Source organism: Octopus sinensis, linkage group LG4 (assembly GCF_006345805.1).
Source record: "Octopus sinensis linkage group LG4, ASM634580v1, whole genome shotgun sequence".
Taxonomy (NCBI): Eukaryota; Metazoa; Mollusca; class Cephalopoda; order Octopoda; family Octopodidae; genus Octopus; species Octopus sinensis.
In genome coordinates, this window is record NC_043000.1 from 107073073 (window position 1) to 107092404 (window position 19332).

Below are 19332 nucleotides of genomic sequence, written 5' to 3' on the forward strand. Positions count from 1 at the left end.
GAATCTAATAGTTTATACACAGGACTAATCCACGTAAATATAATACAATGTTAAGATACTGCAATATTGAATGAATTCTCAAACTGACAAATACTATGTCTCCTCCAAAATATTGAAATTTATTGCCCAAAACTCAACAATTTAGTATTAATAAGATAAAGTTGGCGAGCTGACAGAATCGTCAACACGTCAGGAAACATGCTTAGCAGCATTTCGTCTGTCTTTACGTTCTGAGTTCAAATCCCGCTGAGGCCGACTTTGCCTTTCGGGATCGATAAAATAAGTAGTAGTTCAGCACTGGAGTCGATATAATCGAGCCTCTCACTCAAAATTTCTGGCCTTGTGCCAAAATTTGAAACCATTATGAATGAGAAGATAAAATAGAGCTTACATCCATATAGTTCTTTTTTAGTCACTATAGTGTTGCACAGGTTTAAAATATTTTAAACCATCTAAATTTTATTAAGCTGGAGCGGATCTTTTCCATTCGGCTGCCAATTTTCAATCTCTTCAATTTCTATTCGAACTGATTTCATATCCGGTGTAATGATATAGTTTTATATGCTAATAAATGCCTTGATATTCATTTTCGCCATAAATCAACAAATAAAGAGTTAATAGCTTTCAAAGTTTATAAATTCCACCAGTATTTCATTTGTTTAGAGTTGACAACACGTACTGTCACGCACAAAATGACAGCTTCCAAATCCTGTTTTCTGACTGAGTGAAAATTTAAACTTTAAACTTCTATAACATTTTTTTTTTAAATTTTTCTGGAAAAGTGAAATATCTTTTGTGATTCAGCTTGGAAAACTACATTAATATACCAAGTTTTAAAATTTTCAATAAACTTTAAATTTTCGAAAATTGGAGGCCAAACTGAAAAGATCCCAAACGAAAATATGTTATACTCACGCATAACATACACGTCTCTGTGATAGAAGAAACGAAACTCAAGTCCGAAATTGGACGGTCCAAATTGTAAATTATTTATCCATTAAACTAGACCACCAAGCCATTGACATACCTCAAAAGATATTCAACTATTAAAAGGTCGTGACAACTCATATTTTAAATGAAAGCCAACATGAAATATGTTAGACGTAGGAGTAGCTGTGTGGTAAGTAGCTTGCTTACCAGCCACATGGTTCCTGGTTCAGTCCCACTGCGTGGCACCTTGGGCAAGTGTCTTCTACTATAGCCTCGGGCCGACCAAAGCCTAGCGAATGGATTTGGTAGACGGAGCTATGCTTATAAAGAATAGGTGCTGGGGTCGATTTACTCGATTAAATGCGATGCTCCAGCATGGCCACAGTCAAATGACTGAAATAAGTAAAAGAGTAAAAGAGATAGTAACTTCGTAAATATATAGATACCACCGCCGATTTCACCAGCTGTCCCATCAAGCTATAGACCCAACTACATCGATTACATATATTCCCGGACAGCATTATAGAAAGAGGCATATACAACGCTCGGCTATCAAAATGCTCATAAACCTTGCTCAGAAACCTTAATGCTCATAAACCTTACACAGAATAGAAAAATAGAGTTCATTTCACAAAATCATGTATGGATATACAATGTTTAGCATTGTATAGTGTTCGGGTATTGCTGGAAGTCAGATTGTCGAAACAGAATCAGCTGAAATTCTTTGCATGAAAGATTCATAGAAAACCATTGCTCAGATTTTTACTCGTGTGGCAATATGCCGATTACAACTCTTCGTGTTTGGAATCCAAAAATTTCCAAGTTGAAATCACAGTATAGATATGCTACTAAGGATACATGAAGACTACAACGACAAGAACCCATGGGCATCATTCAACTACCATCAATATCAGTAAGGTTTTCGACTTCCTATTCCACTACTTACTTGTACATATAATACTCAACACCTGAAGAATGAACACAAGATACTGGCTAGAAGTATGTACAACAGCAATTCCAAACAGTAATTCCAAACATGTCATTTCCCGTATATAATACAACAAGGATCCGTTTTCTCACTCATTGTTTTTTTTTTGGGGGGGGGTATCTGTACGAACGCAAAGGGATAGAATGTCACTAACATTTTGGAGGAAGCATATTTGTTATTTTGAGAATTCCTTCCATATTGCTTTTTAACATTGTTTTATACTTGGTCTATGGGAAGATATAAGTATGGTGTCGTCCGTTAATGGTTCAACCAATCAGATCAGCTTGAAAGTAAGCTTGTGAAGTTTCTGTCGAAAATCAAAAAAAAAGCTTGGCCAAATGTTATATAAAGGTGGAATATTTAAATCCCAAACAGAACAAACTCAGGTGCTACACAGAACTCTGTTGATTAGTTTTGTAATAAGGTTTTCTCACTCTTTCTATTTATCTTGTATTTGATAACGATTTTCATACCAATGATTAAATTGTTTTATGCAATAAAGTCATTTAACAATTGCATTCACTATTGTAAGCTGTTTCAGTTAAATAATTGTTGAATATATGTAAATGCAATTGTTTCGAATGATAAAGAATATGGAAGCATATATTATCCATTTCTTTACTACCCACAAGGGGCTAAACACAGAGAGGACAAACAAGGACAGACAAACGGATTAAGTCGATTATATCGACCCCAGTGCGTAACTGGTACTTATTTAATCGACCCCGAAAGGATGAAAGGCAAAGTCGACCTCGACGGAATTTGAACTCAGAACGTAGCAGCAGACGAAATATCTATTTCTTTATTACCCACAAGGGGCTAAACATAGAGGGGGCAAACATAGGTATTAAGTCGATTACGTCGACACCAGTGCGTAACTGGTACTTAATTTATCGACCCCGAAAGGAGGAAAGGCAAAGTCGACCTCGGCGGAATTTGAACTCACGACGTAACGACAGACGAAATACGGCTACGCATTTCGCCCGGCGTGCTAACGTTTCTGCCAGCTCGCCACCCTATGGAAGCATATATTATCATTAGTGTTAATTTTCACTTTTACCGCAGCCTACCTAACGTCATATGCTACTAACAATGATTTGACCTATTAAAATGACGACCCACTAAACAACTATCTCCGAGATAATTATGTTACCAAGAAAGTAGTAGCAACATTTAGTTTTTATCCTAGATAACAGCATAGTTTGACAGAAGGAAAGCGAACTCGGGACTTATAAGTTAAAGCTTCTGGAAATTGATCCTCTTCACTATTGCTAATCCTCTCAAATTGCAACGTGCATGAATTCAAACACAAGCGGACGTACATATATATATATATATATATATATTTGTGTTCATCTATAAGAGTGTCCTCTAATGTGAGTATATGTCTGTATTGACCTACAAGAGGATCCACTCATGTATGAATTAAAATAATAGGTAATAAATTAGATAGTTCCCCACATTCATAAAGTGATATAAAGGGATCGTAAAAATCTGCTTACTTTGGACAATCTTTCTGTTGGATACACAGCTTCGATTAGTAATTCTGCTAAAAGGTACTAAGTATGTACAAGTAAAAGAAGGGAAAGAGAGAGTATATACGTTTGTGTGTGTATGCGTATGTAGAAACGACTGTGTGTGTGTGTGTGTGTGTGTGTATTCACGTATATCAATTTAACGTGTTCTTGTATGTAACGAAATGTCTCAGAAAATAGCATTATACTTAGGCCTGAAGCATTTCATAAGGCAGAAGTAATTCTATGCTTTAAGTGTTGAAGATGTCATTTGGTATTATCAAGAGGATTGCGTTCCGATATCTTACCAATCGTAAACAGTGCGTAACCTAAACTATTTAATGTGCTTAGTGTTGCAATAAATTGTTTTACTGATAACTATTCATAAGAACATAAAAGTATATTTACCAACAGCCTGACTGTTTACTTCCATCTTGTCCTCGAATTCAGTTCTTTCAGTAATCATATATAAAGAAACAATGCGTTTGTAATAAGAATGTTTTGTTCTATTGCAGTGAAATAAGAAGTTATGCATAAGAAGAGTACTTTGCTATTAAAGAAAGTTTGAAAATTAGATTTTTAATGAGTGTTTCATTGTCTAGCTGAGTCATTGAAATAAGAATGAATTGCAGTAATAACTATTGTGATGCAATCCATGTGTAGGAAATACTTAGTCCATAAAACATATTCGTAGAACCCAATGCAAGCTCCTAGCGAAACTATATGACGCGTCTTGCATAAAAAGTTAGAAGCAATAGAGGCGGTACCATAGCCAATGAGGGTTATCCGAGGCGTGGTTATTTCTAGTTGAAATTATTATTATTATTTTTTTTTTTTCTTCTTTCAAATTTGCTTCCATTTCTTGCCGAGCGTCTTCCCGACTCCTAGGGCAAAGAAACTCATAGTATACATTGGTAGGCCATTAAACCAAACTCAATAGTTCGTTCATTTTTTTTTTTAAGGTTAAATTAAAATACATGGGCAGTAACAGCTCTCACAGCGACAATGCTGTGAGACAATAATGATAATTATTATTATTATTATTGTTATTGTTATTGTTATTATTATTATTATTATTATTATTATTATTATTATTATTTTATGTTTGACTTTAGCTTTGCATTTGTACAAGTTGGTCCCAAGTCTCATCCAGAGACCTCAAGAGACAAGTTAGAAGTTCATGTTGGTGTTATGCTTAGGGTGCCATATATATGGTTTTGTACATAGTATTGTTCTAGCGAATGTTTAAGAAACCATAAGAAAATTATGTCTGTTTTAAAACTTGAGATTACATAAAAAGTATTTTGCGTAGGATATGGACAGTTCCCATGAGCACTATCTTTTGAATTTCTGCCATTTGGGGGTTTCCTGGTATCTGAGCTACGTAGCAATCAGCACCTTTTGCTATTATTATTATTATTATTATTATTATTATTATTATTATTATTATTATTAGATATGCTATCAAAGGAATACTGGGATGCAAATATACAAAGCTCAATATACCCAGCATGACTACCTGTCAGATAAGGGTACACCAGGCACATGTATCACAACCATATGTGCGCGACATGGTGATCTCATATCAAGATAAACAGGGCATGATCATGCAGGTGGGGACCAGTTAGAATTTTCTTCAGGTCGAGTAGCCCATTCCGCTCAAAAGGTTCCTGAATGAGGGTTGTTTAAGGATGTTGAACGAGACACCCATGTTTCCAGTGGTGAATTATTCAAACCCCAAATAATTATTCTCAACATATGGCTATAATGCTCCCCCACTACTTCGGCTTGTAATCAGAGATGCACATATTGTCGGCCACCAAGGGACATGTTCAACTGGTTAAGGTCAACACTTGAAAAACAAATCTGTGGTATTGAGCAGAATATTTGCTATAACTCATCTTTTATGCTAAGACAAAAACATGCGTATGATACCACTTCTAGTCAGTTAAGATCAGAACCTATGAGCCAGTGCCTGGTATTGCGTCAGGATATTATCATTATTATTATTATTATTATTAGTAGTAGTAGTAGTAGTAGTAGTAGTAGTAGTAGTAGTAGTAGTAGTAGTAGTAGTAATAATATTACGGTGAAGTGGCAGAATCCTTAGCATGCCGGGCGAAGTGCTAGTGGCATTTCGTCTGCCGCTACGCTCTGAGTTCAAATTCCGCCGAAATCGACTTTGCCATTTATCCTTTGGGGTACGATAAATTAAGTACCAGTTGCGTACAGGTGTCGATCTAATCGATTGGCTCACTCCCCCAAAATTTCAGGCTTTGTGCCTATAGTAGAAAGTATTATTATTATTATTATTATTATTATTATTATTATTATTATCATTAAGTGAGACAGCAACGCATGCTATCAAAGTGACACTGGGGTAAAATATCCGAAGCCCAGTATACCCATCGTAACTACCCGTCTGATTAAGGTCAAACAACTGACAAGCAAATCTGTGGTACTGAGCAGAATATTTGCTGTAGCCCATCTTTTATACCAAGACAAAACAATGTACATGATAACACTTCCAATCAGTTAAGATCAGAAGCCATGAGAGCCACTGTCTGGTACTGCATCAGGGCATTTATTATTATTATTATTATTATTATTACTATTACTATTACTATTATTATTATTCTATGTTTGACTTTTGCTTTATATTTGTACAAGTTGGCTCCAAGTCTCACCCAGAGACCTCAAGAGACAACAGGTTGGAAGTTCATGTTGTTGTTATGCCTAGTGTGCCATATATTGGGGGGGGGGGGTGTTGTACTAATGAATGTTTAAAAAAAAATTTTTTTTTTTAAAAACCGAAAATTATGTTTGTTTTAAACCTTGAGATTACATAGAAAGTATTTTGCGTAGGATATGAGCAGTTCCCATGAGCACTATCTTTTGAATTTCTGCCATTTGGGGGTTTCCTGGTATCTGAGTTAGGTAGCTATCAGCCCCTTTTGCTATCATTCCCAGGGCACCTATGACAACAGGTATTGTTTTAGTCTTCAGGTTCCACATTTTGCTGATTTCTATTTCAAGATCTTTATATTTGCTCAGTTTTTGGTAGGTCTTGACAGATACGTTTATATCGATTGGGACAGTCATATCAATGAGGAGGCATGTTCTTTGTTTGAAGTCTTTCAATATGATGTCTGGCCTATTTGCATCTATCTTTCTGTCAGTTTGAATGGTGAAGTTCCAGAGGAGTGAGATGTGGTCATTTTGAAGCACTGGGGGTGGTTTGTGTTCCTACCAGTTTTTTTTCATGGGGCAAATCCAGGTTTTTGCAGATTACCCAGTGAATATATTGTGCAGCTCTATCGTGTCTGTTGAGATACTCTGTAGGCGCTAGAAGACTGCACTTGGACTGATTATTATCATTATTATTATTATTATTATATTATTATATTATTATTATTATTATTATTATTATTATTATTATTATTATTTTTAGTGTTATTATTATTATTATTATTATTATTATTATTATTATTATTATTTTTAATGTTATTATTATTATTATTATTATTATTATCATTATCATTATCATCATTATTATTATCATCATCATTATTATTATTATTATTATGCCATGAAGTAATCAAGTTTAAATTAGGACGAAGTCGAAAATTATCAGTAATATTCTTTTCTACTCTAGACACAAGCCCCGAAATATTGATGAGGTGAAGCCAGACGATTAGAATGACCCTAGTACGCAACTGGTACTTAATTTATCGACCCCAAAAGGATGAAAGGTAAAGTCGACCTCGGCGGATATTATCAGAAACATTACTTACTGTGTAAGGTCTGAGTAAGTCTTAATACGCTAAACTACATTTTAATTTTCATAACAAAGAAAAGTGTACATCACTGAACTTGAATTTACAGTAGCTTCCCTACCAAGCTGTAGGTTTGAAAAAAATTCTTAATTTCAGTATTCATCAGTCAGTTATTTTATGAATTATATTAACATAAAAATATCGTGAATATATAATATCTTTGATTTCCTTCCATAGTTTATCAGTCTATTGTCTTGCGAATTATGTAAATGTTATGTGTATAATAGATTATGTCTTTAATTTTCTTCCGTAGTGATAGCATTCTATATATAAACTGCTTGGCTTTTTTTTTAATCAATCTCAAACATCTATTTTTTATGGAAACTGTTTCTGATTTCAGTGCTCATAATCTGGTTATCTCTATTTCCAGATCTTTAAATTTGAATTATTTTCATTTCTTTTCTATGTTGAAACTGATAATTCGATTACGAATCATTTCATTTCCTGTGTCTTTGAGAACAATATGACATAAAAGCCTTCATTATGTGTGCGTGCGTGCGTGCGTGCGTGCGTGTGCGTGCGTGCGTGTGCGTGCGTGCGTGCGTGCGTGCGTGCGTGAGTGGTGCGCGCGTGCGTGTGTGTGCGTGTGTGTGAACTGACGTATCACAGAAAGTAGTTGCTTTGTCATCCTCTGATATTTATTCCGATGTCCGTTTATACCATTTTTTTCTGATTTCATTCTTCAATGATATTGTTGTAACTTCCAGAGGATGAACGCCACAACACTATCTCTTGCCTTGTACTTTGCCTGGTCTAAACTTGAGATGCCTAAGCTCATTGTTTCTTCCCAGTCTGCACATATTTTGAAGTTAACTTCATTTATTCTTTTTTCATTAGTTGATGTTAACGGTTTCCACGAGACGGCTTTGATGCTGCCGCAATAAAAAACCCTTCAATCATATTTTTAAGTCCTAAACCAATTGTGTGTTTTTCTTTGCCTATTTCCACTGTGTCCAGAGTTTTTGAGTCAGATTGCCGCTTGAATCGATCACCTTGCAGACCATAAAACATTAATTCTCTCTTTACTCTCTTTTACTTGTTTCAGTCATTTGACTGCGGCCATGCTGGAGCACCGCCTTTAGTCGAGCAAATCGACCCCAGGACTTGTTTCTAAGCCTAGTACTTATTCTATCGGTCTCTTTTTGCCGAGCCTCAAAGTTACGGGGATGTAAAAACACCAGCATCGGTTGTCAAGTGATGTTGGGGGGACAAACACAGACACACAAACACACATACACATATATATACATATACATATATTTGACGGGCTTCTTTCAGTTTCCATCTACCAAATCCACTCACAAGGCTTTGGTCGACCCAAAGCTATAGTAGAAGACACTTGCCATGCAGTGGGACTGAACCCGGAACCATGTGGTTGGTAAGCAAGCTACTTACCACACAGCCGCTCCTAACGCTGAGATTTTTTTAATTAATAACTGTAATTAATAATGTAAGTTTATTATATTTCGTTTTCCCTTTAATATACAGGCGCAGGCACGGCTGTATGGTAAGAAGTTTGCTTCACAACTACATGGTCTCGGATCTAGACCTATTGCAAAGCAACTTAGGCGAATGTCTTCCACTATGGACCCGTGCTGACCAAAACTTTGCGAGTGGATTTGACAGACAGAGGCTGGAAGAAGCCCACCGCGCGTGTGTGTGTGTGTGCGCGTGCGTGTGTGTGTGTGTGTGTGTGTGTGTGTGTGTGTGTGTGTGTGTGTGTGTGTGTGTGTGTGTGTGTGACGACCACCTCTTGACAGTCGATGTTGGCTTGTTTACATCCCTTTAGTGATTCATCTATAAGAGATGATAGAATAAGCCTAGGAAAAAATTAATTACTGGTGTCGCTTTGTTAAACAAAACCCTTTAGGACGGTGCCTCAGCAATTGCCGCAGTCTAATGATTGAAACAAGTAGAAAATGAAAGATACTAAAAGTTGCATGAGTTTGTAGAAACGCAACACTTCAGAATTAATCATCATAGGCGCAGGAGTGGGTGTGTGGTAAGTAGCTTGCTTATCAACCACTTGGTTCCGGGTTCAATCCCACTGCGTGGCACCTTGGGCAAGTGTCTTCTACTATAGCCTCGGGCCGACCAAAGCCCTGTGAGTGGATTTGGTAGATGGAAACTGAAAGAAGCCCGTCGTATATGTATATATATATGTATGTATGTATGTATGTATGTGTATATGTGTGTGTGTCTGTGTTCCCCCCAACATCACTTGACAACCGATGGTGGTAAGTTTACGTCCCCGTAACTTAGCGGTTCGGCAAGAGAGACTGACAGAATAAATACTAGGCTTACAAAGAATAAGCCCTGGGGTCGATTTGCTCGACTAAAGGCGGTGCTCCAGCATGGCCGCAGTCAAATGACTGAAACAAGTAAAAGAGTAAAAGAGAGTAAGATTCAGATTAACCTCAGTGGGATTTGAGCTCAAAGACCAAATGTTGGCAGCTAAATACTGCAACTGAGCTCCTAACAAACCATAAAATATTAATTAACTCTAAGTTTTTTTAAAATTGATAATTGTAATTAACAAGTAAAGTTAGTTCTATTTCGTTCTGTTATGTTTTCCCTTAATATTCTAAAAGTTAGTTAAAAAAATCTTAAGTAACATTTCTACATTTCAGAAAGTATTATTGATATCAACAATTTAAATTATCTTCAATTCTACTTTAATTACAACAGGAAACTGTGGACGGTTAATTAGTGTAAATGTAACGTTGTAGACAGTGTGAAAAATACGGAATTTTAATCAACAACGTTAATGTTTAATTAGTTAAAAACTGTCATGATCATGAAAGAGAACATGGACTTGTTAACATGGGAATCATAAATTAAAACCCCTTCTTCGAATGGGAGTGCCGCGAGGTGCCATTTGGGTATGGGACACTAAAGTGAAAATTGGCCGCTAAGGCCTAGCTGCTGTTTGGAGTAATATATATTTCTTTATTGCCCACAAGGGGCTAAACGTAGAGGGGACAAACAAGGACAGACAAATGGATTAAGTCGATTACATCGACCCCAGTGCCAAACTGATACTTTATTTATCGACCCCGAAAGGTTGAAAGGCAAAGTTGACCTCGATGGCTGTTTGGAGGAATATGTCAGAAATCCGAAAAATGTTTGGCAAGAGAATTTAGAGATACCTTATGGTCTTATTTACTCTGTGTGTGTGTGTGTGTGTGTGTGTGTGTGTTCTGGAGAGAGGGGTGAGAGAAAGAGAGATTAATCTTTAACAAGAGTAGTGTTGACAGTGACTTCGAAATTTCGACCTACTTAGACTTCCTTGAAACTACATTCAACGCTATTCTTAAAGAATTAATAATATGTAGGGGAAGACGGGGCAAAACGGACCCCCTACGGGAAAAGTTCAATATATCCGTCAAAAATGCATACATCTTAATGTAAATTGCTACGTGCATAGAGAATAGCCATTCACGTTTCTGTATAGTATGATTAATTGGGAATAAAAATTTTGCATGTGTAAGTGCAAAAGAAATTTTTATCGGATATGGACCGTTTTGCCCCAGCGCTGGGACAAAAGGGTCCAGGTTGGACCGATTTGCCCCATACTCTCTCATTTACTCCTTTACTTGTTTCAGTCATTTGACTGTGGCCATGATGGAGCAGCGCCTTTAGTCGAGCAAATCGACCCAAGGACTTATTCTTTGTAAGCCTAATACTTATTCTATCGGTCTCTTTTGCCGAACCGCTAACTTATGGGGACGTAAACACACCACCATCGGTTGTCAAGCGATGTTGGAGGGACTAATACGGACACATAAACATATACACACTCATACATATATATACATATATACGACGGGCTTCTTTCAGTTTCCGTCTACGATATCCACTCACAAGGCTTTGGTCGGCCCAAGGCTATAGTAGTAGACACTTGCCCAAGGTGCCACGCAGTAGGACAGAACCCGGAACCATGTGGCTGGTAAGCAAGCTACTTACCACACAGCTACGCCATAAGAATGTTTATTACATTTTGCCATATTCAAATACATACTCGTGTGTTTTATACTGGAATACATCTTTTATTTATAAAACAACTGCAAATGACATAAATGAAAGTAAACTATGATCATGAGAAATACTGTTTCTTGTTCTAAGTTTGCAGACCCATCTCACCCCTGAAGGTTCATGGGTTTTTTTTTAGACAGACAGACAGACAGACAGACAGACAGACAGACGACAGACAGACAGACAGACAGACAGACAGACAGACAGACAGACAGACAGACAGACAGACAGACAGACAGACAGACAGATAGATAGATAGATAGATAGATAGATAGATAGATAGATATAGATGTGTGTGTGTATGTGTGAGCATGTGTGTGTGTCCTTTGTGCCCCAACACCACCACCACTACCATCGTCTGACAACCGGTGTCGATGTGTTTACATTCCCGTAACTTAGCGGTTCGGTAAAAGATACTCGATAGAATAAGTACTAGGCTTGAGAAATAAATTGTGTGATCGATTTGTTCGACTAAAACCCTTCAAGGTGTTGCTCCAGCATGGCTGCAGTCAAATGAGTGAAACAAGTAAACGAATAAAAGAATGCAATTAATTCTACGTCAGTGAGTATTGTGATTATCTTGACAAGTTGAGTATGAGCGTTGTGGATAGTGAAAACTTCAGCTTCTTATCAACAATGATAATAGAGGAATAGAAATTATTTGGAATTAACGAATCTGCATACGACATGTTTCTACAAGATAGATGGAAGAAATTCGAGCAAATTCGGAGTGCTGTTTCAGACAGTAAAGACATCGGATTGTTTGAACAACGATAGCTATCGATGATACTGTCACGCCATTATGTAGCACCATGCCATTCCAAATTGGAGAAAGAACCGTTGATGAAAAGCTTAAATTTCATTCCGAAGCACGATATGCTGCAATTTAGCTATCTTCACATGATTGATATTGAATGCCCAGACTAATACCAGACAAAAGTGAGATTAATGAAGCAAATAAATCGCCCCAATTTTTGTCTTGGTAGTTACCATGATCATGTTACTAAATTAAACGTATCGCTCAAAAGTCTTTCTACATAGTATGCCAAAGTTTTCCTCTTAAATTAGGTTAAGTTGTAACAATTTACAAACTGGACGAATGTCAACTCAACACGAACTTATTTAAAACTTGAATTATACACTCATTATTTTAGATTTTCATGTAGTCACTTCAATTTACATTGAAAGTCGTGTCTTTGTGTGAGGAAGTTTGCTTTACAACCGCATGGTTCCGGGTTCAGTACCACTAACTGGCACCTTTGGTAGCTGTCTTCTACTACGGCTTCGGGTCGATCAAAAGTTTGTGAGTGGATTTGGTAGAGCGAAACTGAAAGAAGCCCGTCGTGTGTGTGTGTGTGTGTGTGTGTGTGTGCGTGTGTGTGTGTGTGTGTGTGTGTGTGTGTGTGTGTGTGACTGTTTGACAATCAGTGTTGGTGCATTTAAGTGTCCGTAACTTAAATGTTCGGCGAAAGAGACCGAAAGAATAATCACCAGGTTTAAGAAAAAAAAAATAAGTACCGTAAATCCTCGAGTATAGCCCGCCCTTGAGTATAATACGCAGGGGATTTTTAAGGTGCTGTACCTCTGAAAAACCTAAACCTTGTGTATAATATGCACCCTTTCTCTAACTTGAGTGAAGGAAGTCTATATAACGTCCTTGGTTTGTAAAAATGTTTACTGTAACGTCCTTTATTATTGCCTTTTAGCCTTCTTTATCTTTGGTATCTGTTTAATTTCATCTTTATTTCTTCACAACCTGACATTGCTTTCGTCAACATCAAATTTTCTTCCGGCGGCCCTATTACCATGGTCTTCAGCATATGATATAACTTCAAGTTTAAACATAGCTGAATAAGATCAACGAGGCATTTTATGAGTATGTAATGTATAAAATGTTTTATTGGAAATTAATGTACAGGTTGGAAGTTAATGTCCCGCTTATAAAAAACCCTAGTAAAGACCCACAGTAGTTCAAACATTTAATACTGGTATTTAATTAAGTATCTATTATTTGCCGCGGTAATGATGCAAACTGCCAATACAAACAGCAGGATGAACTATTTAGGGCTAAACTATTAAGTACAATTCGTACGTAATTAAGCCAGCAGTACCTAGTCGAACAAACACTTCCGCGCATGCGTAATACAATAATGGTGATGTTCCTAACTATTATATGGGAATGTAAATATGCTTGCAAATTGTTTTTGTTACATGTTATTCTGTGATCTGAATACTTTTATTTTGATAAATGTTGCTTACTGCAAGTTATGGATGATTCTTTTATGACTTCATTGCTTTCAGGCTTAGCTTAAGGTATTTTCGCGCCCGACATCACAAAATGCTTATGAACAAACATTGCCAGACAGCAAATAGGGACTCGGACATTGCTTAGAAAATATTTTTCATTTTTAACCACGTATATAGTACGCACTAAGGATTTTGACCTTTAAATTTTGGGGTAAAAATGCGGATTATACTCGAGGATTTACGGTACTGGAGTCGATCCGTTCGACTAATATTCTTCCCAGCGGTGCTCCAGTATGGTTGCAGTCTAATGACTGAAACAAGTAAAAGATAAAAATCATTTACTAGTTCGGGACAATTGCGAATTTCTTACCGATTTGTAACAGGCGGAAATTAAAACTCAAATGTAAAAGAGAAAGAAATGAAAATTCATGATGTTAATATATTGAGATTTCAGATCAGATAGATTATGGGGTGTAGATTTGAATCTATACATCATAATCTATCTAATTTGAAATCATAGTTTGAAGACAATACCCTCAGTCATAAATCTTAGGTGTAGTGGACGTTCCATACATTACTAATTTTGAAAGCAGGACTTTCACTATATATTAGTAATGACCACTAAACCTGATAATCATAATTAAGTGCAAAGCAAGAAGGGATTTTTTTCAATCTGACCGACAGATTTTTTAATTAATTTTTTGTTAACTAAACACTTTGATACTTCGGATACTGGTAGAATGTGACACATAGAACAGGGTTTACTCTCAACGTTTTTGAAAAAAAATTTGTATTTTAGAAGTTATTTCGTGTTAAAGTTGTTGAATTTGGGTAATTTTAACCAATTAATGGCGTGTATTCAGCTGAAGAAAATTACTGCTGCTATCTGCGAACAACAACTTCCGGGTCCATTCTCCTAAAAAAACCCTTCTTTAATAACCAGAGATATTTCTATAGCAACATAGGTTTGCTGCATCGGGGTTGATTTGAGGCTAAATAACAACCAGGTAAAGCTTCTCTCGTTGCCTCGTCTCGTTATACGTAAACCTCCACACTTTATGTCTTTGTATTGTCCTTCGCCTTAGCGGCAAATAAAAGAAATCATCATCACTTACTATTATTATTATTAAGGCGGCGAACTGGCAGAATCGTTACCACACCGGGCGAAATGCTTAGCGGTATTTCGTTTGCTGCTATGTTCTGAGTTCAAATTTCGCCGAGGTCGACCTTACCTTTCGTCCTTTCGGGGTCGATTAAATAAGTACCAGTTACACACTGGGATCGATGTAATCGACGTTATCCCTTTCCCTCAAATTGAGGCCTTGTGTTTCCAGTAGAAAGGATTATTATTATTATTATTATTATTATTACTATTATAGATGCCTCGTCATCTAATTAGTGACGCGCATGAACGGATCAACGAGATTCCCACTGTCCCTATCTACTGTCTAGCGAAACCACAGCCAGGGGAACGGGCTTGGACGGATCGGCGGGGAAAGAAGACCCTGTTGAGCTTGACTCTAGTCCGGTCTTTTATGCTCTAGCACCTGACCTGTATTATTATTATTATTATTATCATTATTATTATTATTAAGGCGGCGAGCTGGCAGAATCGTTAGGACGCCGAGTAAAAATGCTTAGCGGCATTTAGTCTGTCTTTACAATCCAAGTTCAAATTCCACTGGGGTCGACTTTGCCTTTCATCTTTTGAAGCCGATAAATTAAGTACCAGTGAAGCACTGAGGTCGATGTAATCGACTCATCCCCTCCCCCCAAAATGCTGCCCTTGTGGAAAAATTTGAAACCATTATCATCATTATTATTAAGGTAGCGAGTTGGCAGAATCGTTTGCTCGCTGGGCGAAATAGTTAGCGACATTTCGTCCATCTTTACGTTCTGAGTTCAAATTCCACCGAGGTCGACTTTGCCTTTCATCCTTTCGAGGTCGATAAAATAAGTACCAGTTAAATACTGGGGTTGATGTAACCGACTTACCCGCCTCCCCTGAGATTGCTGACTTGTGCCAAAACTTAAAATCATGATTATTATCAGGACAAGGCCGAAAGGCATGCGAATAGATACATTCCTCTTTGATAGAACTCTCATCGACTTCTTCAAGTTTCACTTGAAAAGGAAACTGAGAATGGAGAAGGAAGTGCTGTCCTCGAGTGAGTTTATTGAAAGATGGGCGAAAGTTGCGAAAATAGAAAGAGTGGGTGGTACTTCTCTAAGTGAAGACCTGTGAGTCGGAGAGAAGGAATTGGAGAGGGCACTTGCTCATAGGGTTTCAGGGAAATCTCAGGCAGTTGGTTCCTCGATTATCCCTAGAGACGTTCTTGTATCAGAAGGGTCACATCTCTATTATCCTTCTTCCTTTTCTTTTACCTTTGTATGCTGTGCATATGTCTCTTCTTTTCCAGTGTATACCGTGTATACTTCATTTTTTTTACCATTTCAGGAGTGGCTGTGTGGTAAGTAGCTTGTTTACCAACCACATGGTTCCGGGTTCAGTCCCACTGCGTGACACCTTGGGCAAGTGTCTTCTACTATAGCCTCGGGCCGACCAAAGCCTTGTGAGTGGATTTGGTAGATGGAAACTGAAAAGAAGCCCGTCGTATATATGTATATATATATATATATGCGTGTGTGTGTTTGTGTGTCTGTGTTTGTCCCCCTAGTATTGCTTGACAACCGATGCTGGTATGTTTATGTCCCCGTTACTTAGCGGTTCGGCAAAAGAGACCAACTGGGCTTACAAAAAGAATAAGTCCCGGGGTCGACTTGCTCGATTAAAGGTGGTGCTCTAGCATAGCCGCAGTCAAATGACTGAAACAAGTAAGAGAGAAAAGAAAGAGATATGTAAATTCCCACACTTTATCTCTGTCTCTGCATTGTCCCTCTCATCCTTCACCTTTGTGGCAAATAAATGAAATCATTATTATTATTATTATTATTATTATTATTTACATTTAATCTGCATGTTTGTTACAATCACTTTCCGAGACACACCCAGTGTCCTGGGGCGAGTGAAGGATAAGAGATGTTACAGTATCACTGAAAGCTTGAGGAGAGGAAGTAGTGAAATATCTTCATATAATACAACACATTTAAATTGACAGCGTTTTTCTAAGGATGAGGATAGTACTTGTCAGTACAATCTTTTGGATTTTTCTGAGACATAGTTCTCCTGGGATCTTATCTAGATATTTCTGATATAACTTTTTATCATACTTAGGGCAACTACAATAACAGGGACAGTTCTCGTTTTAAGACGCCTCATCTTTTGTATTTCAATTTCCGGATCTTTGTATTTGCTTAGTTTGTCAAATACCTTGACAGATATATTTTTATCAGTGGTAACACTTACATCTATTAGTCTACAAATATTTTCTTCCCTGTCTTTAATAATTACATCTGCTCGATTAGCCTCGATTGTTCTGTCAGTGTTCACTGGAAAATCCTAGAGGATAGTGACATTTTTATCTTCAACGACTGGCTCAGGATGATGTTCTTACTAGTAAGCAGGAGTGCTGATTTTGTAGCGTTTACATATTCTCCAGTGTAAATACTGTCCAACCCTATGGTGGCGATTTTTATATTCGTTTGGTGTCAGCACAGGACTTCCCGAGACGAGATGGTCTGTTTTTTCTACTCTAGGCACAAGGCTCGAAATATTTTGGGGATGGCGCCAGTCGATTACATCGACGCCAGTATAGGATGTGACTTTTTTACTGTTTTTGTGTTTGCACACAAGTCGCAGCATCTAGTTCCCTGTACTAGACAAGTACCCGTTCATTGCTATAGTGGATTCTTATAGGACAGTTCTACCTGCATCATTCCTCTTCCCTCGTTACTTCTAGGTAGGTACAGACGATCAACATCTGCTTTTGGGTGGTGCATGTTTTTAGAAGTTAGTAGTTTTCTTGTCTTCCTGTCCAGGCGTTGGAGCTCTGTAAGATTCCAGTTAATGATGTTAAAACTATATTCGACTATTAGAAGTGCCAAGGTGTTAATGGCGTCAATGCAATTTTTACAGTTGAGTGCAGTTTTTAGTATTGAGTCTTATTCTCCTGTAATATTCCTTTCTTATTTTTCTCTTTATGGTAGCATATTATCAATATCATTATTATTATTATTATTATTATTACGGTGGCAAGCTGGCAGAATCGTCAGCACGCCGGACGAGATGCTTAGCGACATTTAGTCCATCTTTACGTTCTGAGTTCAAATTCCGCTGAGGTCGACTTAGCCTTTGATCCCTTCGGGGTCGATAAATTAAGTACCAATGAAACACCGGGGTCGATGTAATCAACTAGTCCCCTCTCCCAAAATTCCAAGGCCTTGTGCCTTCAGTAGAAAGGATTATTATTGTTGTTGTTGTAGTTGTTAAAGCGGTGAGCTGGCAGAATCGTTAGCACAGTGAACTCACAACCTTTTTACTTGCATGAATCAAAGAGAAAATTACAATGCTGCTGAGTCAGAACTTTTCCAGTATTTTGATCGAGACGAGTTCACTTCTGGTAGATTTTAGAAGATTCAGATTGGAGGAAGTTCTTCAACTTGAACTGAAACAAAATCTCTTTTGATTACTAGATGACATTCAAACTCTTGGCAATGACACATTACCCCTTGTATTATAAGATGAACAATACCCCCAATATTTATAAAGAATATTTGGTTGCTTTTTGTTTGCACAAGATAAAGATATGGCCATTTAATCTGAACTAGCCGTAAAAATTCAGAGAAGCCAAAATAAGTGAAAACAGTCTAAGTGTTATAGAATGGTAGATACTAGAGGAGGAGAGAATTGATAAGCTTCATCCTGTTTAAGCAAAGTGATGCTTGATAGCTTAGACAGATCTCTGCAAAATATTGAAGAATCCATAAGTTTGTTTTGGAATATACAAAGATTGAAAGATAGATATTAGCCTCAAACTGATTCATTTTATAAATGTGTTTCCACATTGCAAGCCACGGTATCTACATTAAGGTTTAAATTGTACAAAGATGTAGTTCAAAAACTACTGTCTCGATCTTATGCTGAGGAAGGCATTACGTGAAAGTAAATAAGGAAACTTACTGGGTACTGTAGAGTTGAAACCAGTTTATTGCTATCAGTTAATAGTCCTTCGTACATAAAGAATACACATATATATTGGTTGGCAAGAAAGTAATTTCGGCTTTTTAGTGTGAAATAAAAGTCTTCTTTTTTTTTCGTACAAAGAATGAACTTTAATCAATTATATATTTTCCACTGTGTTCAATGACCTTTTGCCATTTTTCTGGCAACTTCATGATTCCGCGCTCATAGAACTTCTGGTCCTTATCAGCTAAAAACTGAAGTGAATGCGATTTCAGGTCATCATCGTTATTGAAAGTTTTATTATTCAAAACATTTTGTAAACTTTGAAATAAATGGTAATCTGATGGTGCAAGATCAGGGCCATATGGTGAATGACCCATCACTTCCCAACCAAGCTCCAATAATATTTCGCGGGTTAGCAAAGACGTGTGTGGTTTAATGTTGTCATGGTGGAATACGATTCCTTTACGATTTGCCAATTCTGGTAGTTTTTCTTTGATTGCTTTCTCCAGTTTCATTAGTTGTTGACAGTAAACATCTGAATTGATCGTTTGGTTCCTTGGAAGTAACTCAAAATACACAACACCTTTGTAATCCCACTAAATTGACAGCATAACCCTTTTTGATGCAATTCAGCTTTCGATATGATTTCTGCTGGTTCATTACGCTCGGACCATGATCGTTTTCGATTGATGTTAT

The 19332-nt window shown here is 37.2% G+C and overlaps 1 long non-coding RNA gene across 3 annotated transcripts in view; it reads left to right on the forward strand.

Annotated features, from left to right (window-relative positions):
* The window catches only part of LOC118763065, a 47028-nt gene that overhangs the window by 9979 nt on the left and 17717 nt on the right, over window positions 1–19332 (forward strand). The window contains exons 1-3 of one of the 3 annotated variants that reach the window (XR_004998820.1): window positions 7910–7920; window positions 8781–8782; window positions 14930–15078. This is a non-coding gene — a long non-coding RNA (uncharacterized LOC118763065). Of the gene's footprint in view, window positions 1–2658; window positions 2664–7909; window positions 7921–8780; window positions 8783–14929; window positions 15079–19332 lie in introns of those variants that run through there. The other 2 variants (XR_004998821.1, XR_004998819.1) reach the window with 2 other exon arrangements.